Raw genomic sequence first — 21,387 nt, 5'->3', positions numbered from 1 at the left:
TCTGAGTCTCAGATTCTAAGAGGAACATTCCCTTGTCTGTTCATTTATTTGGTGGATAGGGACTGAGGACTTTTCCTCCACTCACACTGTGCAGATGTCACTTTTGAATGGCTGAGCAGGTTGCCTTTTGGGGTAACGGACCAGGCAGCTGAAGAGACTCAGAACATGAGTGGACCACCCCTGCCTTCCTTTCTTCCTCCCACCCTGCTCTGAGCCAGGCCTTGAGGTTACAGTGACTTGTTTCAAAACAGACAAAGGTCCTACCTCCGTGGGACACATATTCTAGTGGGAGGGACAGACTATAGACACATAAACAAGAAAATTTTCCAAGATGATCAGAGTGCTGAAGAAACTAAAACAGGGTATTGAGATAAAGAGTGACCAGTGGGTACATGGGATTTTGGAAAAGGTGGAAGGCCTCTCTGAGAAGGTGACATCTGAGCTGAGTTCTGAAGGGTACAGGGGGCAGCTATATGGAAAAGCTGCTGGTGAGGGATGTTGAATGGATGGGGGGAAGGGAGTCAGGAGATGGGGTGGAACAGTATTCCTGCAGGGGGACAGCAAGGAGGAGGCCCTAATTATGTTGTAGAAACAGAAAGCCATTGTGGCCAGAGCAGAGTGAGGCCATGGCCAACGGATAGAAGCCAGGCCAATTTGCTGGCAATGACAGGAAGGGCTTTCTAGCACTGAGAGCTGCCTGAGGACAGGGTAGGCTGCCGCCTTAGGGAGTGAGCTCCCCATCACTGAGGTGTGCAGCCATATTCAGAGGACATTGTCCCTGGAAGTTACTGAGAAAGAGACGCAGGCATCCCAAAAGCTGCCTGGAAGACCCTTTATTCCTTCACCCCCTTCAAGTTCAGCATCCTGGGTTTGGCAGAAGCTGAGAAAATTTGTGTGGAGTGAATGAGTGAAAGCTCCAGGCTGTCAGGTCCAAGGCAGGGGCACTGTCATTGCTTGTGGCAGTCCCTGAAGCCTCCCATTTGCAAGTCCAGACAGCACTGTTCCCCGTTCTCAGTCCCAGGGCTGGAGAGAACCCCCGAGTGTCTTCCATTGACCAGGAACCCGTGGATCTTTCCGCACCTTGATTCCCCCGCGCCCCGGGGCCCCATCCTCCAGGGACTTCTGTGGGTCGGTGGGCTGTTCTCTCCTTTCTCCTCCGGGTCCCTGGGGCGCGCCTGCCCCGCCCCGCGCCTTTGTTCCCGAGGAGGCGCTTCGGGCTGTCCCCTGGCGGCGGCGACGCAGGAGTCCCAACAGCGGGCCGGGCGCTCAGGACCCGCGGTCCCCGCCTTCCCAGCCCCGGCGCCGGTCCTTCCAGCCCCTCTCCCGCGGCTTCGTGGTGGCAGCGCCCGGCGAGCCCGGTCGGCACAGCCGGGACCCCGGCCGGATCCGGGTGGGGCGCCGCGGGGTCGGGAGAGCGGGGTGGGCACTGCGCGCGGCCGAGGGCTGGCGTGGCGGCCGGAGGGTCCCGCCTCCCGCGGGCGCGGGCGTTGGCGAGGCGGGGGCGCCCGCCAGGTGTGCGGCAGCTGCGGGCGGGCGCGGGGCGCAGCTCCGGGCGTTCCCGGCCGCCGGCGGCTGTGCGCGTGTGCGCGCGCGGTGACGGTGCGCGCGGGGCGGGCGGCTCGGGCAGCCCGCCGCGGGGGAGGAGCCGGAGGAGGGGGCGCGGGTCCGGATGGGGACAGCGGACGCCGCCGCTGCAGGCGCACAGGCGGGGACGGCCGCCGCCACGGACTGCTGGCAGTCGGTCCACGTCGAGGAGTGAATCAGGGCGCCGGCGTCACCGAAGGTCAGTGGGTCCAGGGCTGCGTGGGAATTCCACAGCCAGCCTGGATCGGGACGTGAGTCCCGGGGGTGACTGAACGTGGAATTGGGGTGTCTGTTGTGAGGGGAAATGCGTGTGTTTGCAAAGGGCAAGCCAGCCCTCGCGGACGTGTGTGAGCTCCGTGCTGCGATTCCACGGCGCGATTCAGCGTGATGTGTTGTTTGGGAGGTGGGGTGGCTGTCCTCCGAAACCCCTGCGAGGGGGGCGTTGCTCCCGAGTGAGACGTTGCTCAGCCCCTGTCAGTCTCTGGCCAGAGGAGCTGACCGCGGCGGAGGTCAGAGGTGGGGTGCTTACAGGTGGTGGTGGAAGGAAAAAGCCAGGAACCCCAGGAGAACCCTGTAGCGAGGCTGGCTGGGTTTGTTTTGTTCTGAAAGGTCATAAACCCCACCCCGTCCTCGCTCCAACCTGTGTCTCTGACAGGGAGGGGGGAGCTAGGATGGTGGGGCGCGGGCTGAGACGCCTTCGTGGACCTTTGGGGCAGGGCCAACCTCCAGGCTGACATTCAATTCTGGGGGCCTGGGGAGTTGCGTGTGAGGGAGCCAGCCCCGAGTGGGGGTCCAGGGCAGGTGTGTGTTCAGAGGACCTCAGGACTGCGTAGAATCCACTTGGTTTTGTCACCACCTGACGCTGTGTGTCTGAATCTGGGAGCGGGTTGGGGGGGGGACATCCTTCTTTTTCCATCGTCTGTTTTCTATAGCTCCCCCTTCACCCTTCTAACCAACTGAAGGGCATTTACATGCAAGTGGGGTTTGGGCTCTGAATGCTGGGATCCGCCTCCGAGTGGCCCCCATTAGAGCAGCCTCCACAGGGAATAATAAGGTTGTGCCGGGCTGGGCGCCAGGGCTCTCTGGTTCTTTTCATGCTTTGTGACCCTGGGGCTGTCTCTGAAGCCCCACGGGCCTCAGTTTCCCATGGAAAGGGGAGAAGGTAGTTCCCTCCCCTATTCTTTCTGCTGTGGGGTGAGGAGTAAACAGAAAGCTCACATAGCTACCGGGGCCTGAGGTCCCTAGCAGTGGATTTCCCCAGGAAAGCCCCAGCACATCTTTGTAACTTGGGCAGGAGTCCAGGGACGCTCTCCCCTGTCCTCCAAGCAGGTGTGTTGGGTTTCCTGAGTCCAGGAGTGGGGCAAAGTGGGTGTCTGCTAGATAGGGCTGCTTGGGCTTCAAACAGCGACCTCAGGTCTCCCCTTCCTTCTGAGACATTGAGGACTGGGGGGTGGAGCTTGGGGGTGGTGGTCTGGGAAGGGGTGGGATGGGGACTGGAGCTGAAGAGCCACAGAAGTTTCTGGGCAGAGGCAGATGCTAAACTTGGAGAGGGCCCGGGCACATCGAGTTGGGACTGCCCCTCAGCCCAGGGTGTTGAGGCAGTTTGGCGAGAGGTGGCTTCAGTTCCAGAGACGATGACCCCAGTGCTTCAGGCGCCATCACACCGTCTCCTTCCCTTTCCCATGACCCTGACTGGATCAAGTGTGGCTGAGCCACAGTGGTTCAGAATGACTTGAACCTTGAGGGAAAGGGACCCTGGCATGGACAGTGGTGGCACCGCCTGGCACGGTGGTTAAGCATAACAGTTCCGTTGTCATGCATACCTGGGTTTGAATCCCACCTTCACCTCCCACTCAATGGGTCTGTACCTGTGTTCCCCCAAAGCAGCATCTGAGTGGTCTACTTGGGAAGTGGTCTTGGAATAAGGGTGGGGGGAGGGGTATGAGGAGAGAAGGGGAAAGCAGCACAAGGATGCATTATTTTTAGCATTACCACCACTCTGTCCTGAGTGGGTTTCCTGATGAGCCTATGGAATGGGTTTCAGAGCCGCCCTGTGGGAGACAAAAGCAGGGGAGTGCCCATCCATCAGCTCTGCCCCCCCGCTGGACAAGGATACCTCTATGGGCATGTGTGAGGCCCATGTGGGTTCCTGTGGGCATCTCCTACTGTAGCTTCAAAGAAGGCCTGGCATGGCCCTAGACGAAGCTTTGCCATGGGAGCTAACAGGTCGTTGCAGAAGTGACTGGGATAAGAAGTGGGGCGGAGAGAGTTTGAAGTGGCACACTGAGGCGGCCCACGTAGCGCATGACCTTGGGCAAATTACCTAACTTCTGGGAGGCTCAGCTTCCTTAACTGGGGGTTGCGAGTGTTAAATAAGATGTTTATTAAATTTTTGAACACACTGATGGGTCCATAGCAAGGACTCCATGAATGGAGTATTTCTGTGTATTTGAGAAGACAGCATGTTCTGGGTGGCTCAGATATTCATTTGTTCAAGTGGAGGAGGAGGCTGGGTAAGGTGACCTCTAAAGATACCCCTCCTGGTTGTAAAATCTGGGGCTCCAGGGCCAGACACCAGTTCCTCCTGGAGCTGTGGTACAGTCTCCCAGACCCCCTGAAAGGTTCTATTTTGTGGATTGGAGCCAGCAATACCCTGCCCCTGGGCCAGCTGCTCAGACGTGCCTCTTGCTGAGGTCTGTCCCCAAGAGGACATGGGAGCCTGGCAGTGGGGAGAGGGGACAAGCAGGCAGCTTGGAAGCAGGTGCTTGAAGGAGGAGTGGGGGGAAGGTGGATGCTGGCGTTGGGAGCTGGCAGATGGTCATGGGCACTGGTCTGGTCAGTTTCAGTCAGTAGGAAGGACAGGGTAGGAGAGTGAGGGAGGGCGAGAGAAAACGGCAGGCAGGGAGGGCGGGGAGAGTAGGTTAGCAGAGGGTGGATAAGAAAGATGAAAACCAGGGCAGTGGGGCGACTTGGACAGCCTTGATGCGTGGGATTAGGGGTGTTCGGGGTGGCAGGGGCAGGCTGGGCCTGTGGGAGAGTGATGGGGTGGCGTGAAGGAAGTGAAAGCAGTGGTTGAAGTTTAGTTGGGGAGTCCTAGGGCATAAACCAGAGCAGGCTTCGTGTTTCAAGGTACAGCACTCATAGGCTTCCTCATTCTCCTTTTCCCTAATGTGTCTACCTGTCCCTCTTGGGCCATTGCCCCCTTTGGCAGGGGCCATTCTGTCTGCAGACACTCAGGTCCTGTTGTGAGTGATGACTGGAGAAGGCGTGGATGTGTCTGCTGAGGCCTGTTGCCATGGTACCATGGTGGCCCTTGTGTCCCTACCCTCTCCCATCTCTGAGCAACATGCTACCCCCTCAGGGAGAGGTCACACAGTGGGGAAGGTGTCCAGCTGCCTCTTGCTCATGCATGGACCGCACAGGCTGGCAATATAAAGGTCACTGCGTCCATCCCTCAGCCTACAGGCAAGGTCACACCCAGCCTAGGCTGGGGAGATGCAGCAGCCACTCTCTTCATTTACGGTCATTTAACGGCACCAAAATTTGGGACTCCTTTTGTTTTTAGTAAGTTTAGTCAAAAAGACAAAAAACAGTAATGCCAGCCTATTCATTGTCTCCCCTTTTCAAGAGGGCATCTTTATGGAGCCAGATGGTACTCTTCTTGCCCACACCTCTTTCAATGCTTTGGTGCTTCTCTAGGGGGAAGTTCTATTTCATGTCTGAGCTCAGCCTTCCATGCTGCTCTTATTTTTTTTCTCTGTTTGCCACAAGCCCTTCAGGGCTTCCAGATAGTCATAAGGGGATTCCTCTCCACCTGCTTAAGATATGAAGCAGATGTAGGGGCTCCTGAAGCAGGTGGAACACCAAGGAAAAGATTGTGCCCTGGGGGATCTGGCCTGAGACGAGGCTGGGCTGAGCTCCCTGCCCTGCCCACGCTCAGGCTCTGGACTTGCAGCTTGCTCTCAGGCCTGGCTCATGTCCCAGCCCCTTCCCTAGCTCAGATCCAGGGCTGTCAGCCTCCTTCCTGGATCATGCCGGGTGTGCTGGCTGGGCCCTGCCAGCTCTCGGTCAGCAGATGGCATCAGGCAAGGGCACGGGGGACCTGCTGAGGAGATGGGCCGGTAGTGGGCAAGAGCAGAGGGGAGTGACAGACAGTGAGATGCGCCTGTAGGTGTGGGGACATCTGGGCACGTGTGTCCCTGGAGGGTGTGTTGCTGGGTTGCTGTGTCTGCACATCTGGGTGTATCCCCTGAGTGTGTGTGCGTGCACTGCTCTGGTTTGTTCCTGTTCTTTTCTGTGGGTATGTGTGTGGGCCGCCCACCGAGCGCTCTCCAGGGTCCTTGAGGGTGCGCCCGTTGGGTGGCAGATGATCCTTTACCCCTGCAGGATTTCCTGGCCCCCTGGAATTCCTGAATCTTCTGCCCTACCCAGTTCTGCCCTCTCTCCAGGCTTCCTGTCCCTGTTCCTCCCTCTGCCTTGAGGAAGCTGCTTCTCCTCCAGTGACTGTGTGGGTACCCACTGCTGTTGGGGCGGGGCCTGGGGAGGGACAACCAGGCCAACTTCCAGCCTTATCCTTGGAGCTTTCGGCTGAAGGTGACGGGTGGGTGAGCCCTGGGTTGAAGAGATGAGTCAGGGTTGGCTGCAGGGGTGGGTGGAAGCTGGGCTGTATGTCAGCATGCCTTAGGGAAGTGTGTACCCTCCACCCACTCACACCACTCTCAGAAGCTTGGGCACAGCACAGCAGTGGGAAGGCTCCCCCACCCCCGCCAACCACGCTCTCTTCCCCCATGGCTAGCACAGGTTCTGACGGGGAGCAGAGTGGTTGCTGCGGCTCTGGGTATCCCACTGGGGACTTAGGCCTCAGTATACTTCCTGTCATCACAATCATTTAAATTTATAGAAGCTCTTCCTGCACCAGGCCCTGAACTGCACACTACACATGTTAGCTCATTGGCTTCTCAGAACAATTGTATGAGGTAGAGTCTGAAAGCATCCCGATCTTATGAGGAACTGGAGGCTTAGAGAGGCCGAGATACTTCTACAAGGTAAAACAGCTAGTGAGTAATGGAGCTGGGGTGTGAAGCCAGGTCTATTCTATTTTTTTATTTTTAATTTATTTATTGGGGTGACAATTGTTAATGAAATTACATAATTTCAGGTGTACAATTCCGTATTACATCATCAATAAATCCCATTGTGTGTTCACCACCCAGAGTCAGTTCTCCTTCCATCACCATATATTTGATCCCCCTTACCCTCATCTCCCTCCCCCCACCCCCCTTACCCTCTGGTAACCACTAAAATATGTCTGTGTCTATGAGTTCTTGTTTCTCATTTGTTTGTCTTGTTTTTGGTTTATATACCACATATCAGTGAAATCATAGGGTTCTCTGCTTTTTCTGTCTGACTTATTTCGCTTAGCATTATATTCTCAAGATCCATCCATGTTGTCAGAAATGTTCCAATATCATCTTTCCTTAACGCTGAATAGTATTCCATTGTGTATATATACCACAACTTCTTTATCCATTCATCTATCGAAGGACATTTTGGTTGTTTCCATGTCTTGGCCACCGTAAACAAAGCTGCAATGAACATTGGAGTACACGTGTCTCTATAGAGAAATGCTTTTATATTTTTGGGGTAGATACCCAGGAGAGCGATTGCTGGGTCATATGGTAATTCTATTCGTAATTTCTTGAGGAACCTCCACACTGCCTTCCATAGCGGCTGCACCAGTCTGCATTCCCACCAACAGTGTATGAGGGTTCCTTTTTCTCCACAGCCTCTCCAACACTTGTTGCTATTTGTCTTGTTGATGATAGCCATTCTGACTGGGGTGAGGTGATATCTCATTGTGGTTTTTATTTGCATTTCTCTGATGATTAGTGATGTTGAGCATTTTTTCATATGTCTATTTGCCATTTGTAAGTCCTCTTTAGAGAAATGCCTCTTTAGGTCCTCTGCCCATTTTTCAATTGGGTTGTTCGTTTTTTTGTTGTTGAGTTTCATGAGTTCCTTGTATATTTTGGATATTAGACCCTTATCGGAGGAACTATTTGCAAAAATCTTCTCCCATTCAGTCGGTAGCCTCTTTATTTTGTCGATGGTTTCTTTTGCTGTGCAGAAACTTTTAAGTTTCATATAGTCCCATTTGTTTATTTTATCTTTTACTTCCATTGCCTTTGGAGTCAAATTCATAAAATGCTCTTTGAACCCAAGGTCCATAAGTTTAGTACCTATGTTTTCTTCTATGCAGCTTATTGTGTCAGGTCTTATGCTTAAGTCTTTGATCCATTTTGAATTAATTTTGGTACATGGTGACAGATAACAGTCCAGTTTCATTTTTTTGCACGTGGCTATCCAATTCTCCCAGCACCATTTATTGAAGAGGCTGTCTTTTCTCCATTGTATGTTTTTAGCTTCTTTGTCAAAAATTATCTGTCCATATTTATGTGGTTTTATTTCTGGGTTCTCAATTCTATTCCATTGGTCTATGTGTCTGTTTTTCCGCCAATACCATGCTGTTTTGATTATTGTAGCCCTATAGTACAAGCTAAAGTCAGGCAGTGTGATACCTCCAGCACTGTTCTTTTTTCTTAAGATTGCTTTGGCTATTCGGGGTCTTTTGTGGTTCCAAACAAATCTGATGATTTTTTGTTCTATTTCTTTAAAAAATGCCGTTGGGATTTTGATGGGGATTGCATTAAATCTGTATATTGCTTTGGGTAATATGGCCATTTTAACTATGTTGATTCTTCCAAGCCATGAGCACGGAATGTCCTTCCATTTCTTTGTGTCATCTTCAATTTCTTTCAAAAATGTCTTATAGTTTTCAGCATATAAATCCTTCACATCCTTGGTTAAATTTATTCCTAGGTATTTTATTCTTTTTGCTGCAATTGCAAAGGGAATTGTTTTTTGTATTTCTTTTTCTGAGATTTCATTGTTAGTATATAGGAATGCAATGGACTTTTGTACGTTGATTTTGTAGCCAGCAACTTTACTGTATTCATTAATTGTTTCTAACAGCTTTTTGGTGGAGTCTTTAGGGTTTTCTATATATAGCATCATATCGTCTGCAAAGAGTGATATTTTAACTTCTTCATTCCCAATTTGGATGCCTTTTATTTCTTTCTCTTGCCTGATGGCTCTGGCAAGGACTTCCAACACTATGTTGAAAAGCAGAGGTGATAGGGGACAGCCCTGTCGTGTTCCTGAACGTAGAGCAAAGGGCTTCAGTTTTTCACCATTAATTATGAGATTAGCTGAGGGCTTGTCATAGATGGCCTTTATTATGTTGAGGTATTTTCCTTCTATACCTATTTTATTAAGTGTTTTAATCATAAATGGATGTTGTATCTTGTCAAATGCTTTTTCTGCATCAATTGATATAATCATATGATTTTTGTCCTTTATTTTGTTTATGTGATGTATCACATTGATGGATTTGCGGATGTTGAACCATCCTTGTGCCCCAGGGATGAACCCCACTTGGTCATGATGAATGATCTTTTTAATGCATTGTTGTATTCGATTTGCTAAAATTTTGTTTAGGATTTTTGCATCAGTATTCATCAGAGATATAGGTCTGTAGTTTTCTTTTTTTGTGTTGTCCTTACCAGGTTTTGGTATCAGGGTAATGTTGGCCTCATAAAATGAGTTAGGGAGTACTGACTCTTCTTCAATTTTTTGGAAGAGTTTGAGCAGGATTGGTATTAGATCCTGTTTGAAGGTTTGGTAGAATTCACTAGTGAAGCCATCTGGTCCCGGACTTTTGCTTTTGGGAAGGTTTTGGATGACTGATTCAATGTCTTTACTGGTGATCGGTCTGTTTAGGTTTTCCAGTTCTTCATGGTTCAGCCTTGGAAGGCTATATGTTTCTAAGAACTTGTCCATTTCTTCTAGGTTATTAAATTTGGTGGCATATAGTCCTTCATAGTATTCTTGGATGATCCTTTGTATTTCTGTGGTGTCCGTGATAACTTCCCCTTTCTCATTTCTGATTTTGTTAATTAGTGTCTTCTCTCTTTTTATCTTAGTGAGTCTAGCCAAGGGTTTGTCGATTTTATTAATTTTTTCAAAGAACCAGCTCTTTGTCACATTAATTTTTTCTATTGTCTTTTTGTTCTCTATTTCATTTAGCTCTGCTCTGATTTTTGTTATTTCCTTTCTTCTGCTGACTTTGGGTTTCACTTGTTCTTCTTTTTCTAGTTCTTTGAGGTGTAACATGAGGTTGTTTATTTGGGATTTTTCTTGTTTCTTGAGATAGGCCTGTAATGATATAAATTTCCCTCTTATAACTGCTTTCGCCGCATCCCAAAAATTTTGGTAGGATGTATTTTCATTGTCATTGGTTTCTATATATCTTTTGATCTCTCCTCTAATTTCTTCTTTGACCCAGTCGTTCTTTAAAAGTATGTTGTTTAATCTCCATGTATTTGTGTTTCTTTTTGCTTTCTTTTTGCAGTTGATATCCAATTTCAAAGCCTTGTGATCAGAGAATATGCTTGGTATGATTTCAATCTTCTTAAATTTGCTGAGGCTGCTTTTATGTCCCAATATATGGTCTATCCTTGAGAATGTTCCATGTACACTAGAAAAGAATGTATAGTCTGATGTTTTAGGATGAAGTGCTCTATATATGTCAATGATGTCCATTTCATTTAATGTGTCATTTAGGGCTGCAATTTCGTTATTTATTTTCTGTTTGGATGATCTATCCATAGCTGTCAATGATGTATTTAAGTCCCCTAGTATAATTGTGTTTTGGTCAATTTCTCCCTTTAGTTCTGTTAGTAGTTGCTTGGTGTATTTTGGTGCTCCCTGATTGGGGGCATAAATATTGATGACTGTTATGTCTTCTTGTTGTATAGTCCCCTTTACCATTATGAAATGTCCATCTTTGTCTCTTGTTATCTTTTTCACCCTGAAGTCTGTTTCATCTGATATCATTATGGCTACACCTGATTTTCTCTGGGTACCATTTGCTTGGAGTGCCAATTTCCACCCTTTCACTTTGAGTCTATGCTTGTCCTTGTAGCTGAGATGTGTCTCTTGGAGACAGCATATGGTTGGGTTTAGTTTTTTGATCCAATCTGCTACTCTGTGCCTTTTTATTGGTGAGTTCAGTCCATTTACATTTAGGGTGATTATTGATACGTGAGGATTTCCTGTCATTCTATCTTTAGTTTTCTGGTAAGGCTGTGTCTCCATTGTTTCTTTGCCTTTTTGTTGTTGTCTATTATTTCTGTGTGGTGGTATTCTATGATGTTTCCCTCTGTTTCTTCTTTTATTAGAGTATATATTTCAGATCTGGATTCTTTTTGAGTGGTTACCCTTAAGATTATGTAAAAGAAAGTTTGATATTTAGAGTATTCCATTTTCTTCAGCACGCTTACTTTCTCCATTCCCATATTCCGGTTCAGGCCTTTACGCTCCCCCTTTTTATGTTTTGGTTGCCACAAATTGTCCCTGTTGATGGTGGTCTAATAGCCTCCTTTAGTATTTCTTGTAGTGCAGGTCTTGTATTAGAAAATTCCCTCAGCTTCTGTATGTCTGGAAAGGTCTTTATTCCTCCTTCATATCTAAAGGATATCTTTGCTGGATATATTATTCTTGGCTCGTGATTTCTCTCTTTCAATAGTTTGAATATTTGGTTCCACTCCCTCCTGGCTTGTAGAGTTTCTGCTGAAAAATCGGATGATAATCTAATGGGCTTTCCTTTGTAGGTTACCGTCTTCTTTTCCCTGGCTGCCTTAAGGATTCTTTCTTTGGAGTTAATTTTAGACAGCTTGAATACAATGTGTCTTGGAGAAGGCCTGTTGGGATTGAGGTAATTAGGTGTTCTATTTGCTTCTTGGATTCGAGGATCCAGTTCTGTCCACAAATTTGGGAAGTTCTCATTGACAATTTCTTTGAGTATATTCTCTGTTCCCTTCTCTCTTTCTTCTCCTTCTGGTATGCCCATTATTCTTATATTGCTCTTTCTGATGGAGTCAGAAAGTTCTTGTAGAGTTCTTTCGTTTCTTTTAAGTCTCAAGTCTCTTTCTTCTTCCATCTGTGTAATTTCCAGGTTTCTATCTTCGATGTCACTGATTCTTTCCTCCATCTGGTCAACTCTACTACCTAAGCTGGTTATTTCATTCTTAATTTCTTCTATTGAGTTCTTAATCTCCAGAAATTCCATTTGGTTCTTTTTTAAAATTTCAATCTCTTTTGTAAAATGCTCATGTTGTTCTTTGATTGCGTTTCTGAGTTCATTAAATTGCCTTTCTGTGTTTTCTTGCATCTCTTTGAGGTTTTTCAGAACTGCAATCTTGAATTCTCTGTCATTTAAGTCACATATTTCCATATCTCTAAGTTCCTTTTCTGGGGACTTTTCACTTTCTTTTTGAGCTGTCTTGTTACTTTGGTTATTCATGGCAATTACTGATTTATTATTTCTCTTCCTAGACATCTACAGGAGTGGCTTCTTCAACAGGTTGATAGGAAGAGGTCTCTCTGACACAGTAGTGCTATACTTTCTCTGCACTTTTCCAGCTTCTCACACAATGGGGGGATTCCCTGGGAGACGGGCCTCTCCTCTGTTAACAGTTCACCTGGGTCATAGGGCGTCACGTCCCTGTGGGGGTGCGGAGAGCTTTTGCCAGGTCTATTCTTAATACTTGCTGCTGTTTCCTCCACTCTTCACAAAGCTGGATCCGTTTCACACTTGCAGTCTCCTCTTCAGAGAGGCCGTCCCAGCGCCTCCCCTTTAAACAGAGCTCCCCACCCGCCTAGTTTGGATATCACCTTAGGGTAAATACCTGTGTAGGCTATTCCTCTTTTATCCTCTATCTCCTCACTCCCCCAACGCCCCCAATTGTCCCAGAAGAGAACCTGAAACACAGTAGGGATGCAGTAAACATTCGATGAATGAATGAAGGCATGAATGAATACTTGAAGATATGTCTGACTCCAGGCCAGGCTCTAAACCCCTCCTCTACACTGTCCCCCCCACAGCAGGGAGCACTGCAGAGCGGCAGGGAGCACAGGCTCGGGAGCCAGCTCACTTGGTTCAAATTCTGGCTCTCCCATTGCTCTGGTAGCTAATGCTGCTTCCATAATAAACTACCCAAAGGCTTATGGCTTAAAACTATGGTGACATTTATTTTGCTCAGGAATCTGCAGTTTGGACAGGGCATGGTAGGGATGCTTGTCTCTGTTCTGCCATCGTCATCCAGGGTGACAAAAAGTCCTGGGGCTGGAATCCTCTGAAGGCTCAGTCGCTCGCATGTCTGGCATTTGATGCTGACTGTTGGCTTGAGGGCTCTGTTCCCCACCACATGGACCTCTCCTGTGAGCTCTTTAGGTTTCCTCATGGCCCGGTGGCTGGTTAAGGAGCAAGAATCCCAAGAAAAAGCCAGGCCAAGTCTATTTCACCTTTTCTTACCTAGCGTTAGAAATGCTGCAGATCCACACAGATCCAAGGGGAGGGAACATACAGGTCGGATAATCAAGTTCGCAAACTTTTTGCAACAATGTTGCTAATCTTTTTTGCTATCAGAGGGGTTATTCGTTATGAATTTGTACGAACGGGACAATCAGTTAACTGCGTTTACTATTGGGAAGTGCTGAAAAGGCTGCATGAAAAAGTTAGACAATCTGATCTTTGCCAATTCATGGCTCTTGCATCACGACAATGCACCCGCTCACACGGCACTGTCTGTGAGGGAGGTTTTAGCCAGTAAACAAATAACTGTATTGGAACACTGTCCCTACTCACCTGATCTGGACCCCAATGACTTCTTTCTTTACCTGAAGATAAAGGAAATAGTGAAAGGAAGACATTTTCAAGACATTCAGGACATCAAGGGTAATGCAATGACATCTCTGATGGCCATTCCAGAAAAAGAGTTCCAAAATTGCTTTGAAGGGTGGACTAGGTGCTGGCATCAGTGCGTAGTTTCCCAAGGGGAGTGCTTCAAAGGTGGCCATGGTGATATTCAGCAATGAGGCATGTAGCACTTTTTCTAGGATGAGTTCGCGAACTTAATTGTCGTACTTTGTATATTCCACCTCTTAATGGCGGGGTGTCAGTGTCACATGGTGAGAAGAGCATGTGGGATGGGGGGACATATTGTGGGATGTGTGGCCATATTTGGGAAATACAATCTTCCACAGCCACTTACCAGCAGTGTGACCTTGAGCAAATTACTTTGTCGGTGTCCCAATTTCCCCATGTGTAAATGGGGATACCATCAATATGTACCTCATGGGTTATTCCTTTAGTCGTGATTACACTTCCACCATGGATCCCCCTGGCTTCAGGTGATGCGGTGGTCCAGATTTCTACCAACTACAGAATCCAGCCCCAATTCCCCACCCACCCTCGTGTAATACAGAAGGTTCCTTACAGGGCAGAACCCTTCTGAGGGTGGGGCCAGTAATAGGGAGAGAAGAGCGGACCTTGAGTGGAAAAGGTCTTTTCCATCTCAGTTCATTATATTATTCTGAGTCAGCCCTTCAAAGGGGCAAAGGATAAGCATTGATGGAGATGCCGTGAGGCTGGATCTCCAACAGGATTCCTCTGGGCCTGGGCCTGGGGGTGGGGCAGACCCCACTAGGAGCCTCATCTTTATCTAAGGAAATCAGGAGAAATGAGTCATGAACATGCTGTGGTTGAGATGTAGGCCTTTTCATTCTTATTTTTATTTTTAAGTGTCTGAGGGAGCTCCCTGCCTCTCCTCTGTCTCCCTGCCTGCCTCCACCTGAGTCACTGCTCATCTGCCAGTAGTATGACTCCCCAGCCCAGATCGCCAGGCTTACGGGGAAGAATCTCAGGGTTTGCTCATCCTGATCCAGGTTGGGGCTGCTCCTCAGCTGGGCATTGGCAGGGGACCCAGGAAGAATCTTGGGGTTTGCCCCAGCCCAGCCTGGCAGTTACTCATATCTACTGCTGCCCTCATTTGGGGTCTGCTCTTCAGTGAGCCTTCCCTATCGGAATGGCAGTATAGTTAAAAGCAGGGATGCTGGGTTTCAATTCCGCTGCCACCACCTACTAGCTCTGTGACCTTGGGTGAGTCTCTTAACCTTTCTGAGGCTCCATTTCCTCACAGGAAAAAGGACATGGTTGTGGGGTGGATTAAGTGAGATAAAAAGTGAGGCATATCTGGTTCATGGGAGATTCTCAAGAAATGATGGCAATTATTCTTTACAAATGACAAAACTGAGGAGGAGGGAGTTTAAGTGGTTTCCCCACAGTTATTTTGAATGTCAGAACCAGAGCTGGAACCCAGATGTTCTGACACCTAGTGGTTATTAGTTATCTCCTGCAACACAGAATTCCCCCAACCCTCAATCCGTTTGGCCAGAGGGCAACATATCTGCCTTCCTAGAAATACCAGCAAGAAGGTGGCCCGCCTTTTCCTTCTTGCACTACCCAACTTGCCTGCAGGGGGCGCTGATGCCTACCATCTGGCCCATCCTGGTGAAGAAAGTATCCGGGCGAGGCCCTGCAGTGGTGTGGAGAGTTGGGAGTGACCCAGCTGGGTGGAGGGAGAGTGAAGAGCTGGCTTTGTGATTTCTTAGTGAGAATCCCCTTCAGACAGCTCTTAGTGCTCAAGCCTTTCTACAGATAACTCTGGGGCCATCAAAGATAATGGGAATGTGGTAGTGGATTTCATTCCAGTATTTCTCACTGGATCAGAATCATCTGAGGATGTAGATTTCCTGGCCCCAACCAAGGACAATGGAATCAGAATTTTAGCACTCACACTAGCTGACACGGCCACAGGTCTGTGCCAAGCTCTGCTCTGAAGGCTTAACATGTATTAACTTACCTACTGCTCCAAAATCCCTATGAGACGGGTACTGTTAGAATCCCCCTTTTATAGGTGGGCAGTCTGGTTTGAGGCACAGAGAGGTTAAGAAACTTGCCCAAGATCACACTGCTGGCAAGGCAGCAGGGCTGGGGTTTGACCCCATGCTATTCAAGCCCCAGGTGGTTCTCACACCAGGTGCATCTCAGAACCACTATTTTATAACATCGGGCCCATCCCCTTTCTTGTTTCCTTTTATTTGTCATTATTTTTAATAGCATTTGTGTTTTTTAAATTATGAACGCAAGACTTGCTTATTACAGAAAATTTATAAAATTCAGAAAAGCACCAAGGAGAACAAAATTATGATCTTGAATCTCATCCCCTGAACACTATGGTCCTAAGCATATTAATTAGCCTGTGTCATTCCATTCAGAAATTTTCTGTAATTCTTTTCCGTGTCATTACATATGCTCCCATACCTACTGTGTACTAGCTGAGAAGTACTCCGTTGTTAGGAGATACTGTCTTTCTTTAACTTACCCCCTACTGTTGGATATTTGGGTTGTTCCCAGTGTTTCATAGTTATGATAACAATGGGCTGGAGACGCTCAAAACTACACCTTGGCACACATCTCTGAATTCTTCCTCGTGCGATGGTATGGAATTGGGAATGGAATTGCCAGGTCAAAAGGCATGCATGTTAAAAAAAGACAACACAACAAAAAGCCTTTTTATTGAAGCATAATATACCTACAGAGAAGTGCAGAGATGGTAAGTGTACAGGGTGATGAATTTCCACAAACTTGACACACTCATGTTAAACCAACACCCAGGTCCAAAAATGGGCCATGATCTGCACTCGAGAAGCCCCTTTGGCATGCATGTAAGGATTCTGATTTGTAATGTCAAATTTCCTCCAGCAAAGCTGTATATGGCTCTCCGTTGAGTTTTTCTTAAGATTGAAATGCAAACTCTTTTCTTAAAAGCAGAGTGATGGTAGAACTATCTGGAATCAGGCAATGAGAGAAAGACTGTGGTCCTCCCTTTCTGGGGCAAAACACACTTCCCTTTGGGGTGGAAGAGGTGGTCCCAGGACTGGGATCGGTGGTCAGCTTGAGCTCCAAATGGTTTAAGAAGGTTTTAAAGAAATGAGCCTTTGTACCTGCTTCTCTTCCTCTTTCTCCTCCTCCTTATCCTTTTTCTCTTTGTCCTTCTTTTAGAGCAAACCATCCATATAATTAACATTTTCTCTTTAAGTTGTAACATGTTCGTGGTTAAAAAAAAATAAAGTCAAGTAGCAGAAGGACATTGAGTGAAAAGTCCCTTCCCCCAGATTTCCAGTTCCAGTCTCACTCTTCAGAGGTAACCCACCAGTCTTGGACCATTGCTTATGCTTCCTTCCAGAAATTGTCTAGACAAATGTAAAAATTCATGTATTTATTTAAACTAATGGGATCCTATTATGTGACTTGTTCTGTGTCTTTTCTTTTTTTTAACCTGAGTTTTAAGGGTATCTTTAAATAGTAACATATCTAAATTTTACCTCCTTCTTTTCATTGGTTACCTAATATTCCACATATGCTTGTTCCACAATATAGTTAAATGGTGGTCATTTAGGTTATTTTTTGTATTTGCTATTACGGTGATATAATGAACACCTGTGTGCATACATTTTCTCAAGTTGTATGAGTTTGCCTGTGGAATAAAGTTCTAAAAACAAACATGTTGGTACAAAGTGTATGTGCACTTACCATTTTGATAGATACTACCAAATATCTACACACTGATGGTGAGGGTGCCTGTTTCCTTATATCTTCACCCCATTCTCAAGTGTGTGTTTTTTTAACCTTTACTGTCTGATTGGCAAAAGTGATATCTTCTTCTTATTAAAAATTTTTAAAAATCATGGTACATGTTGTAGCTTCTTTAGTTCATAGCCATGTACTGCTAGTAATTCTCTTGGAAGGCTGGCATTACTAAACAGATCAGAATAAACTGTGCAATCCTATATTGGGGTCCTGCTCTTGGAACCCAGTTTTCATAAGCACTCATCTTGAAGTTTTGTTTTTTGTTGTTGTTATTATCTTGCTTTTCAGAACTTGTGCAATGGAAAATTCAATCTTGCCCTTGAGATGAGTGTGGGGACATGATCAGTGTACTGTAAATCACAATGCAGAGGTTAGATGTCGTTTGATCTCCGCGCCAAGGTGTGAGCTCCTAACTTGTATGGGTTTGCTGGCTCTGAATGCCCCTCGGACTGGATTTCCTTATTAGAGTGTCCTTCTCTGCCGTCGTCCTCTGTTCTCACCTGGCTTGTAAAGGAAGCAGAGGTTAATCTAGCCTCCCCTTTGAGGAACATTTGGCTGAAGCTCCCAAAGAGTACATGACCTGCTCAAGGTGATTCAGTGGTAGAGCTGGGAGGAGAGCTGAGCCCCACTGGGTCAGTACTGGTGCCAACTCACAGTGTCTGGAGTGGGGGAAGATCTAGGCCAAATGATCGGGTGGCTGCCTCTCTTGGGGCATCTGTATCCTGAGCTTCCAGTAACTGCCTCATCCCCACGCCTGGGAAGGGACCTTGTCTCATCTTTCAGCTCCCACTGGTGGCTGTGAGGACAGAGCTGCCTAAGCAGAGGAAACCACACTGTCTCTCCCTTCCCTCCTGCTCCCACGGGCCTGCAGACACGATGGAGGGACTGCTGGCAGGGGCCTGGGCTGCCTCGTCTCCTCTGATCCCAGCCAGCTCTCTCGGCTACCATGTTCCTGTAAAGCCCAGAGAGCTGGGTGGGTTCCCTGGAGTTCTTCCCTGGAATTGGGAGTCTGACTGGGACTTGCCACTTCAGCTGGTTCCAGAAATGCCCACAGGCTTCCACCAGGGAAGCCAGGGCCTTGTGACTTGGTGACTCACAGTGGGCTCTGTGGAAGAGGTGAGGAGCCATCTCGGAAGAGAGGGAGCCCTTCGGACTAGGGGTTGGAAGGACTTGGCACTTGCTCTTTCCCACTTCATCATTGTTCTCTTCCAGCTGTTGAGCTGAGTTTTTGCTTTCAAGGCCTTAGTTTTTCCAACTGTAAATGGGCACTACATCAACTGTGTATTTCTGTAGGCTTCACAATCAATGGGGCAGGTTTGGTCCAGTGATCGGCACCTACTGAAGCACATCGTACAGAACAGTGGCCGAGAACTTGGGCTCTGGCGTCAGACCGAGCTGTGCCCCCATCATGCTAGGTAAATGTTGTCAGATTCCGTACCCTCTCTGAGTCTCAGTGTTCCCATTTGTAAAATGGGGATAACAGTGGTACCATTTCAGAGGCAGTTGGGAGATTGAAATGAGCTAAGCTGGTAGGTTACTGCTGGTCCATAGTTAACTCACAGACACGGGCGCTGCCCCTGGCTCCTCGGTCCCCATAGCTCGTCCTCATCTCCACTCTGACCTCCCAGCATGCTGAGTCAGCAGAGGTCTGGGAGGAAGCTGAGCTGTGCTTGGTGGGGGCAGGAGGGCTGGGCCAGGCTCACAGCGTGCTTCTCTTTTCTCTTGACTCACAATCTTTCACAGAGAACCCATGGACCCCTCTCTGCCCACTCCGCACAGAAGGGGTTAGAGCAGGGATGGCAGGAAGCTGAGCGGGCCCGGGGGAGGGGGCAGAATTATGATAGATAATAATTATAACAGCTCCCATAAGGGTGTGTGAGCCCTGTGCTACTGTTTCCCCGAAAATAAGACCAAGCCAGACAATCAGCTCTAATGCATCTTTTGAAGCAAAAATTAATATAAGACCCAGTATTATATTATATTATATTATATTATATTATATTATATTATATTATATTATATTATATTATATTATATTATTATATTATATTGATCTGGTCTTATAGTAAAATAAGACTGGGCCTTATATTAATTTTTGCTCCAAAAAATGCATTAGAGCTGATTGGTTAGGTCTCATCTTTGGGGAAACACCATAAGCATTTACATTCATTTATAATCTTGTGAGGTTGGTGGCAGCCACCCCACATTACAGAGGAGGCAACTGAGGCCTAGAGAGGTTAGATAACTTGCTGGAGGTCACACAGTTTTAAAACTTAGGAGACTGAGTGCTGAGGAGAGGAGAGTGGGGGAAGCTCTAGAATGGCTCTCATTGCCCTGCAGGACTTACAGAGAAAAATTAAAAGTCATCTGGGGCCCTCCCCTCTCTCTCTCCAGGCCCTCGCTCTGGGGGAGAGGAGGACACAGGCCCTCTTCCAAGGTTCCCAGAGCCCAGTGGCCTTGAGAAAGTCCAAGAGGCTCTGAGTTCTGTACCCTTCTCTGCCTGCACAGCCAGGCCATTGCCGTGTCTTGGATAGGTGTCTGAATCCCATGACTGTGTCTTTTATGGCTACCATGCAAGGGACCAGAAGCCTAGGGGGGAGAATCCAGCCTTGGGGTAGCAGTAGCTGAGGCCTTGAAATGCTCCTCCCTGCCCGGTGCCTGGGCTGCTCTGCTGACCTTCAGATGTGTGGGTCTGGGCCTGCATCCTTCCTGGGTCTGTGAACACTTGGCCCAGGTGGCCTCCTCCCTGAGTGTTTACCTGAGTGTGTCAGTAGATTGTGAGGGCTTATACAAGAGCGTCTCTCAGCTGTGTCTTCCCCTAGAACACATGTGATGGACAGTATCACGCATGGTCCCATGTGTGTAGAGATGACTCAGAAATGCCCAAGCATGGTGACCTTCACTCCAGCTCTTTCTCGCCGGTGTGAAAGCACATCAAAATGCACCCCAATAATGGGCTTGTCATGAACTCCCTCTAATTGATGAAAAAGAGAGTCATTTGCAAAAGGAATTCTGCTATTAGTAACATATGTGACACCGGGCTGAGGCTGTGAGCTGTGTCTGGCTCACCCTGGTGTTCTGGGCACAGTACCTGGCCTGTAGTCTGTGTGTTGTCAGCATAGGTGAGGCAGCTGGCTGAGCGGCTGATGGGCTGTTTGTTTTCACCTTCATTCTTTCTCTCATTGAACTCTTTATCTTAGTCGGGACTTTCTCAATGGAGAGAGAAAAATTCAGCTCGGATGGGCTTTAGGGATAGAGGGATATGTTACTGTTTCTTAGATACCCAGGGATCGACCTGGCTTCCAGCACAGCTGGATCCAGGAGCTCAGACGATGTCCTTAAAACCTGATCTTTCTCATGTTCCCCCTCTCTGGCAGTCCTTCCCTTGCCTTCCTCTGGCCTGGCTACATTTTCGTGTGCTCTCCACCTTGTGGTTTAGCAACCCTAGGGAAAGAGGGAGGAGCATTCTGGGAGTGAGTCCTGTTGGGACCGCCCCGGTCTCTTGCCCACTCCTGAAGCAGGCACTGCGGCCAGGAAGATGGATGCCCTGGTTGGCCAGTCCCGGCCAGGTGCTCCCCCTCGGGCAGAGAGGGAGCGGTTTTGCTCAGAGAGAGGCCGTGTGGATGTAGGGCAGGCAGGACCCCGGTCTACAGTACCTGGTGAGCATCTCCTGGGTGTAGGAGGCAGTGGGGGTGAGCTGTCTGGGTGCTGAGTGGATGCCCAGTAGGGAGCCCAGTGGTCTTATGAAAGCCCAGAGGGTAAACCACAAGGTCCTTCCCTTCCTGGTGAAGGTGGGATGGAGGGTCGTGCTTGAGCCGAGGATCACCAGTCTCCTGCTGAGAGGCCAGCTGCCTTGGAGGAAAGGGCCCCATACTTGTCTCCCCAGCCCTGAACTGGGCCAGGACCCTGAAGCTGCCCCTGTAGCCCATCCAGGATGCTACCTGAGGCCCCTCAGCGTTCCTTGCTGTGGAGGAGTCAAGAAAACAGAAATGTCTGTGCCCCGTTTCCATGACCTGGGAGGGAGGACCTCTGTCACCACAGCACAGATCTGACTCCCAGAGTGGCAGCAGGGCCCCAAACAGGAAACTGCGGGGAGGGTGGGCCAGCGAGAGAGGCCAATGGCTGCAGCCACAGCTTTATTTCGCTTTCTCCACTGCTTGGGGGCGGGGCAAGGGCCCGGTGCTGCTTCT

The 21,387-nt window shown here is 48.2% G+C and overlaps 1 protein-coding gene across 4 annotated transcripts in view; it reads left to right on the top strand.

The window, feature by feature from the left end:
• The window catches only part of RAP1GAP2 (RAP1 GTPase activating protein 2), a 211,920-nt gene that overhangs the window by 15,262 nt on the left and 175,271 nt on the right, over nt 1–21,387 (top strand). The window contains exon 1 of one of the 4 annotated variants that reach the window (XM_081027062.1): nt 1,646–1,783. The exons of 2 other annotated variants lie outside the window; for them this stretch is intronic. The gene's annotated coding sequence lies outside the window, so the exon portion shown is untranslated. Of the gene's footprint in view, nt 1–1,645; nt 1,784–21,387 lie in introns of those variants that run through there. One more of the 4 variants, XM_081027064.1, reaches the window with a different exon arrangement.

The sequence above is a fragment of the Rhinolophus hipposideros genome, assembly GCF_964194185.1.
Source record: "Rhinolophus hipposideros genome assembly, chromosome: 20".
Classification (NCBI taxonomy): Eukaryota; Metazoa; Chordata; class Mammalia; order Chiroptera; family Rhinolophidae; genus Rhinolophus; species Rhinolophus hipposideros.
This window is presented reverse-complemented; position numbering and strand designations above follow the sequence as displayed.